The sequence below is a fragment of the Dreissena polymorpha genome, chromosome 7 (assembly GCF_020536995.1).
Source record: "Dreissena polymorpha isolate Duluth1 chromosome 7, UMN_Dpol_1.0, whole genome shotgun sequence".
Taxonomy (NCBI): domain Eukaryota; kingdom Metazoa; phylum Mollusca; class Bivalvia; order Myida; family Dreissenidae; genus Dreissena; species Dreissena polymorpha.
Window position 1 is genome coordinate 20638722 of NC_068361.1, and position 9041 is coordinate 20647762.

Below are 9041 nucleotides of genomic sequence, written 5' to 3' on the forward strand. Positions count from 1 at the left end.
TTTTGTCTTTGGTTTATTATTTGTTTGATAATGATAATGATGATGATATGGGTTATAAAGATGATGAGATTTTAATAGTATTTTGAGAATAGAGAATAATAAATTTACTCATAACTATGAGTAATACATTGTTCAAGTCGCGCTACCAAAAAAGGTAAAACTTACTTTAAAACAATTCATGGTGTAACATACTATATCTGATAAGTGTATGGGCAAATGTTAAAATATTACAATTTAAGTTCTATTATTGCGTAAACTTGTGTATTTGTTTCAAGTGTAGCGGCAAGACTGCGTCTGTAAGAGCAGTATGTACTCTTGACGTCATAATAAAGTGAATGTTCCAATATTCGAGTGCATAGCTACTTGGCGATATATGTGTGTATTTTTAAGTTTTTAAGGCCCTTCCACCCGTAAGGCTGCACTATGCCAGGATCCCTATTGTTTCCACGTTTTGAATTAAATCTAATTTGGTGTGTTCTTGTATTGTGTGGGAACCTGGAGTAACCGGAGGAACACCCAAATCTATGGAGTGGTGATATTAAAACCATCTCACATTCTTTCGAGACCGGGTATTGAACCCCGGACGCCGAGGTGAGAATCGCATTACAAACAACTTCGATAACCGAGAACAACCGTAAATCTGATCGAGTTATTCACCTAACTAACATGAAGGCAGCTAGTCAGTGAATTCAAAAATAGATAGAACTTTAGTTTTTAGACACACGTTCACATGTTGGTGCAAATCGTGTGTCGCATATCAAGTGTGGTTTACGAATGAAATGCCCATAGATTCACAAGCGCTAATGCGTGAAAGTACTTGTGTATACATCACAGGTCATCTTTATAATAATGTTCCAAGTAACATCTTGACGACAAATACGCAATGGGCAATTTCTTTAAAAAAAATTGGGTAACATAAAATTATGGTAAATATCAAGGGTAAATAATTTGTGTATTCTGCGATGAAAATCAATATAAAAAGTTGATCTTATTTTTTTCAATACCCGTTTAATGTCTATGAAGTGTCGTAAGGTGTTTATTTTAAAAATAACACAAACAACACACATTTTAAAATAAATGTTCATTAAAATAACCCGATACTTTTAAGAGCAATACGTAAATAAAGTTTCAATGAAATGTGTTTTTTTTTCTTCAAGATATCGACCATATGGAAAAATACATCGTTTTATTAAGCCTAGACGTTATTTTAGGCATTGTCTGATTTATTACAAAATGGGTGTGCACCAACTCGTTTTTCTCTATATATCAGATTTGACGGCGTTTATATCAACCAATATTGAGAGGTACGTCCAATTATTTGGGAATCTACTATACGGCCATCATTTTCGATATAAACAAATGAAATCAGATTCAACACAATAAACACACAAAGTCATCAAAAACGCATTTTGTAACATATCAGAACTCGGCAGGGACTGAAAAAAGGCTTGACAAGCCTTTTAGCTTAACCTGACATATTGTAAAAGACGACATGGCAATTTTAATAAACGTCGTAGTACACATTAACGATACGATACATTTTTTAAAGATGCATAATTGCCCAAGTCCATATCATATGATTATAAATGTTCAGTACGTTATTAATTAAATTGGCATCTCTAACGACATACACATTTGATGAGCATGGCGAGTTAGTTCGTCTACTTATTTCGATTACAAAATTCTCTCGTAAGTTAAAATTGTCGTACGATATTTTATGAATAAAAATCGGTTTTTCTTTTTATGTATGTACAACATTTATTTAAGGAAAACACTGATTGATTTCACTGAGTCATTTTATAACAAACCCAATCAAAATGTAACAGTCGACATAAGCATGCTAATAATGGTTTGTTCTCGGAAATTCAGGTCTGAACTATGAATCACCTTGTTTATTCTTTAAATAAAATGCGTCATAAAAAACAACCGAGTCCATCAGTCATGAAAATAATATAATAAAATATGAAGCGTTTGAAACACATTGTTAATTTCGATTTATATTTAGCCACGTCATTTTCATTTGTTAAATAGACATAATATAATATATTTGTGTTTTTTTTTCCGTTGTACTTAAATGCAAACTCGCAACAAAAAAATGATTGTCAGATAGATAGATGAGTATTACTAAAAGGTAAAGAAATGAAAAAATCTGAATTTGCCGGTAATAACTAATTATACTATACATTTAAAAATGCATTTAACAATAAACAAGTTGAACGCTAGTAAATGAACACTAATTTACTTTTTCGATAAGTTAAATACTCTGTCTTATTTAACAAATAATTCATTGAATAATACGCAGTGTACACACTAACATTACTATATTAAATTCTTCTTTTATTTGAACATGTTTTGACCATATATTCAAGCAAATTCTTGTTTCTCTTTTCTATTTCTCAACCACATAAAACTAATCGGATGTGTGATTTCCCGGGAATGTAAAACGTGAAGACTAAACCAACTACGCAATTAGTTAATGTATATGAGCGAATGTTGTTGGCAAACGCCGTAGGAGGCGTCCGTCACGTGTTTCCGTTTAAATAGCATGTATTTATTTTAACGGCGCCACAAAAATCGATAAATTGTTATTCCGAAATGTGTGAAGCTATATACCACTTGATATAAAAGAAAACAACCTCTATGTGACCAACGATTTCAGTTTGTTAATATACTAGTTTTGCGTTAAGGGTTTCGCGGGATGGAATGAGTGGGGACTAAAAAAAGTGGGTAAGAACATTTTGGGTAAGAAAACAGTGGGAATATAAATTTGGATACGACACAAAAATGTGTGTACACAAATTTTGGTTACGAAAAAAATGTGGGTACGACATTTTTGGGTTCGAAAAAATTATGCCAAAACAAATTGGGTAGGAAAAAAATGGTAAGACAAATATGCGTACGAAAAAAAATTTGGGTACGAAAAAAGGGAACAGATAAAAATTTGGGTACGAACAAAATTTAGACCGAAACAAAAAATTGGGTACGAAAAAAGGGGTATGAAAAAAAATTTGGGTACGAAAAAAATTGGGATTGAAAAATATTTGGGGACGAACAAATTGAGTAAGAAAAATAACTGGGTACGGCAAAAATTGGGTACACAAAAAATGGGTACGAAAAAAAATTGGGTACAAAAAAGGGTACAAATAATTTTGGTAACGAACACATTTGGGTACGAAAAACATTTGGGTTCGAAAACACTGGTTATGAAAAAAAAATTGGGGAACAAACAAATTTGGGTACGAAAAAATGTTGGTACAAAAAAAATGGGTACGAAAAAAAAATTGGGTACGAAAAGAATATGGGTACGAAATATTTTGGGTACAAAAATATATTTAAAATCAAATTTGAATTGTCTAGCGCGTGAATTGTCTCCTGGTGGTGAATTGTCTTGGGGTTGCTATTAACGCTACATCTACTTCCGGCCAAGCCAGGTGGTTATAGCGATTGCGCAAAAGAAAACACGTTTTCGTCATTTTATCAAAAACTAGATATTTCTCAGAAATGACGAATATGCCATCATGTAGATCTCGTTCTTGTCCATAAACATGTCAAATTTCAACAAACGTGTTGGGCCAGTTTTCAAGACTCCCATATCGCGGCTATAACCAGGAGCTTAACTAATTTTAGTCGCCATTATCATTCGTTCAATGGACGTCATCAATTGATGACGTCCAAAACATCACTCATTCCATGCTAGAGTTGCGACACCTTAAGGGTTTCGCGTGATGGAATGAGTGGAGAGATGAAATCAAATTGAAAATCGATTATTTCTAAAAAAAAATGGTACGAAAAAATATGTGGGTAGGAAAAAAAAACAAATTTGGGTACGAAAACAAATTTGAGTACGATAAAAAGGGTACAAACAAAATAAGGGAACGAAAAAACTATTTTGGTACGAAAAAAATGGGTACAAATAAAAAATAAGGTACGAAAAAATTTGTGTACGAAAAAAAAATGAGTACGAACAAATGGGTACGAAGAAATTTGGGTACGAACAAATTTGTGTACGAAAAAATTGGGTACAAAAAAATGTGGGTACGAAAAAAAAATTGGTTATGAAAAAAAATTAGGGTACGAAAAACTATTTGGGTACGAAAAAAAAGGTTCAAATAAAAATTTGGGTACAAAAAAAATTGGGAACAAAACGAATTTGGGTACGAAAAAAATTTGAGTACGAACAAATGGGTTCAAAGAAATTTGGGTTCTAACAAATTTGTTTAAAAAAAAAATTGGGTACGAAAAAAAATTTGGTTATGAAAACCTATAGGGAACGAAAAAATTAGGGTACAAAAAACTATTTGGGTACGAAAAAAAAAGGGTACATATATAAATTTGGGTACAAAAAAAATTGGGTACGAAACAAATTTGTGCACCGACGGACAGACGAAGCGGCGACTATATGCTCCCCCTAAAAAATTTGGGGGGGGAGCATAATAAACAAGTTATGGCAATTTAAAGGTGGTACGCAAACTTAATAATAGATTTATCAATTATATGCTTATTCTAAGTGAAAAAAAGGCCATAATTGTTACAAAATGCTTGATACAGTTATCTGCTCTTGTTTATACATTGGGGTCATGTTGGTTAATAAGCAAAATACATGGTGTATGAACGCAATATGTCAAGTGACATAAAAAATATTTGAGGTCATATGCAAACTTTAACATAGATTTATCAATAATATGCATATTATTCTTAGTGAAAAAGGGCCTAATTCTGTTAAAATGCTTGATACAGTAAATGAGTTGTCTGCTCTTGTTTATAGATTGGGGTTATGTCGGTAATGAAGTATGCAAAATATAAAAGCAATATGTCAATGGACATAGGAAATATATTTGAGGTGGTACGCAAACATTCCAATGCGCACGCCGACGCCGGGTTGAGTAGGATAGCTCGACTATATATATTTCATATATAACAGTCAAGCTAAAATGTAAATATACCATAAACAACAGGCTAACCTCAATCACAACTTTAATGCAATGCTTATAACAATAGAGATACAATGATATGCCAGGGATTGAAACTAACTGTTTACTATTGTGGGCAACCATCTTTAGTATTTTGGTTGCCCAGATAAAGAATAACGAGCCCAGAAATATGAACATGTGAATATTATACATTCTTTTAATAAAATAATAGATAATTAAATACATTTGCTGACAACACATGTTCAATGCATGATGTTTTATTATGAGCCTGAATTGAATCATGTCCTATTCCTAAATAATGAATGTTATTTAACTAGTATTGATCCATGGTGATCAATTGTTTTTCAATTTTTATTGCAGTGAATTGTTTTAAGCTTTAAAAAAAAGAAGTTTACCAACTTTTGAAATTGAGTTGCCCATGCCAAAATCTACTTGCCCCGGGTTCACGGTAAACCACTTATTTCCATCCCTGTATGCTCTTCATTTTCTGTTCTTCCATCCCATTCTCCAAATTAAATTTAAAGCCGATATTTTTTAATAACATTAGTATGAATTACTAACCATTATCACCCAAAAAACAATTTTACAAAGCTGTAATCCCGTCGTAGAGATTTAGTTTACTATTATCAGTGTTCTCTTTAAATACCGGCTGCTAGCGATCTTGCCGGTTACATTAACTCTTGATGCCGGCTACTTTTCCCAAATATATCAAGTAAATGTCACAAATGCTTTGGTTTTACTGCATAGTTGCCGGCCATATAACTGGCTACTCAAATTTTTCTGGAAAACACTGAACTATGCATGACAAACACACAAAAATTAAATACATCTTAGATTCATTGTAAAAAATAAGTTGACACTTCCAGCTTGTCGTCACTAAAATCCAAAGATTCAAATAATTTTCCACGAGATACGTCAACAATTGCGTAATCAAATGAATGAAAAATAAAAGTAAAGAAAGCCGGATTTTACATAAATTTCAGGTTGAAACACAACAAGGTAAAGGTAGTCGGTGAGATATAATAATAATACAGTTAGTAAGGCTCGTACCCTGGGTACGGTAAATATACTAAAACATACCCGGGAATTTTAACACTAAATCGGTTGTTGTCGGCTATTTTGTAAAAATTAATTATGTTTACATTTATGTCAATTTTCTGTTAAATGGCATTTATACAATGTATTATCAAAACTCATTTTTACAATCATCAATGTGATTCAATTTAAAATCTTAAATTGTTTAAAGTCGCGTCATTGTATGACGTTGTCAAGTATATTTTCCGCGATGTCGCACGTTCACTTTTTACCGTCATAGATTTTTTTAAAGAAACATTTTTTGGTTTGCGAGGTCCGTTAAATGGGGAACACCATATTTGGTATTTATATTATGTTTTAACAAATAATTCATGCTGTGTAATAAATATTGTATAAGATATTTCGATATTTATTGAAAATGTTTCAAATTGTTATTTATGAAACCTTTTATTCTAATGAGTGTATGCTATCATATTATACTTCGAATAGCAGATCTGTTGTGCTATAATCGTATTATTCATTCTTTATTGTTAATTTCATTTATTGTAGAGAATCGTCAATGTTACATCTAGTCGCCAATCCTTGTCGTTAGTGTTAGTTTTCAATGCTTGTTATCATTGCCGTCAATGTTAGTCGTCAATCCTTATCGTCATTATACATGAAGGAAATAAAAGCAGAAACAGAGACGTATTCTTGATTACTTGATTATTCCTACGGCGTCCTCTCAACACTCATACTAAAAAGCATGTTGATGCAGATTTTTTTTAAAGAGAAGTTTCTTTAAGGTAAACAATATTGTTTTACTTTAATCGCTAGCATGTTTAACGACATCGGATTTTTGGCAGATATACAACTCGGATACAATCTAATATTTGCGGGTATGTTTAAGTTTCTTTACCGTACCCGGGCTACATGTAAGTAAAGTTAAGAGTACCCGGGGTACATGTACCGGTAAGTAGTACCCGAGCCGAGAATGTCAATTGAAGGTGTTAGAGATGCATTGAACCATAAGATTAAAAAGGGTAATTAACCACGGGCTTATTAAAATTAAAACGATGACATTACATTGTACCAGCTGTTTATTGTTGTATACTGTAAGCTTGAAATATTTTAAATAATGTAAACAACTTACCTTGTATAAAGTTGGCACATTGTTGTCAGGTGTAGAAACTATTATACTTATTTCTGTTAAGTTGCACTGGCTGAACCAAAAGAATTATGTAGTCGTTTCTAAATAATCACGAAACAATCTACTAATGCATATATGCTTGCCAGTTGCTGAGTTTGTGCATTTCCATTCATTATACTATCGGCCTTGGCAAACAGCGTAGACTCAGATTAGACGCCGCATGATGTCTGCTATTTGGTACGCAGAAGATTTGCATATCCACGGGTGTTTTATGTCAAATGTTATGGTTTTCAATAGATCGTATACTTATCTACAAAACAGCGCATTAGCGTTCACTTGACATCATTTTTAATAATGTTATTTTGTTAATACTTTCTCGCGTTCTTTTCGCCTTTGGTCGACGCCGTCTGCTATTTCAAACGATGAAGATTTCCATATCCACTGGCGTTTTTTTATGTCAAATGTTAGTGTTTTCCAATGGATCGTATACTTATCTACAAAACAGATAAGTAGCGTTCACTTTACATCGTTTGAGATGATGTTTTTTTGTAAATACTTTCTAAGCGTTCATTCTGACGAAGTCGACCATTTTGACGGGTGTGAAGAAATACCGAATTTCCCGTAATTACCAAAATCCTCAGAAATCCACGAGATCCCACGAAATCCCCATTAATATTGATTGTGTATTGAAAAACTGCGTATTTTAATATAGATCGTTGCGAAATACACTGAAATCACTAATGAAACATTGTTTTATCAAAGTTTGATTTCGGGGATTTCGGTAGGACTTCGGTATATCCACATACCGCATTTTGTAATTCCGGTTTTGTCAAACTTGCGAAACTTTTTCGTGATTTAATCAAAAAACTTGATTTTTCCCAGGTATAACGCCTACGCCAACAGGTAGATCGCATTCTTGTCCATATACATGTCAAATTTCAGCAAACGTGCTGGGCCAGTTTTCAAGACTCCCAAATCGCGACTATATGCACCAACTTAATGAAACTTAGCCCCCTTTATCATTCGTTCGAATGAACGTCATCCATGATGACGTCCAATACATCACTCATTCCATACTAGAGTTGCGACACCTTAAGGGTTTCGCGGGATGGAATGAGTGGAGAGTTCAAATCAAATTGAAAATCGATTATTTCAAAATAAAAAATTGGTACGAAAAAATATGTGGGCAGTGGGTACGAAAAAAAAAAATTTGGGTAAGAAAACAAATTTGAGTACGAAAAAAAAAGGGTACGAACAAAATAAAGGTACGAAAAACTATTTGGGTACGAAAAAAATGGGTACAAATAAAAAATTAGGTACGAACAAATTTGTGTACGAACAAAATTTGAGTACGAACAAATGGGTACGAAAAAATTTGGGTACGAACAAATTTGTGTACGAAGAAATAATGGTTACGAACATAATATGGGCAGGAAAAAAACTCATTTGGTTACGAAAACAAATTAGAGTACGAAAAAATAAAGGAAACAAAAAAATTAGGGTACGAAAACTATTTGGGTACGAAAAAAATGGGTACAAATAAAAATTTGGGTACGAAAAAATCTGGGTACGAAACAAATTTGGGTACTAAAAAAATGGGTACGAATTTTTTTATTTGGGTACGAAAAAAATGGGTATGAAAAAAAAAATTGAGTACGAACAAATTTGGGTACGAAAAAGATTGGTACGAAAAAATAAATGGGTACGAACAAATTTGGGTACGAAAAACATTTGGGTACGAAAAAAATGGGTACAAAAAAAAAAATTGGGTACGAAAACAATTGGGAACAAAAAACATTTGGGTACGAAAAAATGGGTACGATAAAAAAAATTGTTACGAAAAAAAATTTGGTACGAACAAAAATTTAGGTACGAAAAAAATGGGTACGAAAAAAATTGGGCACGAAAAAAAAGGGGTACGAAAAAAATGATTACGAAAATCGAAA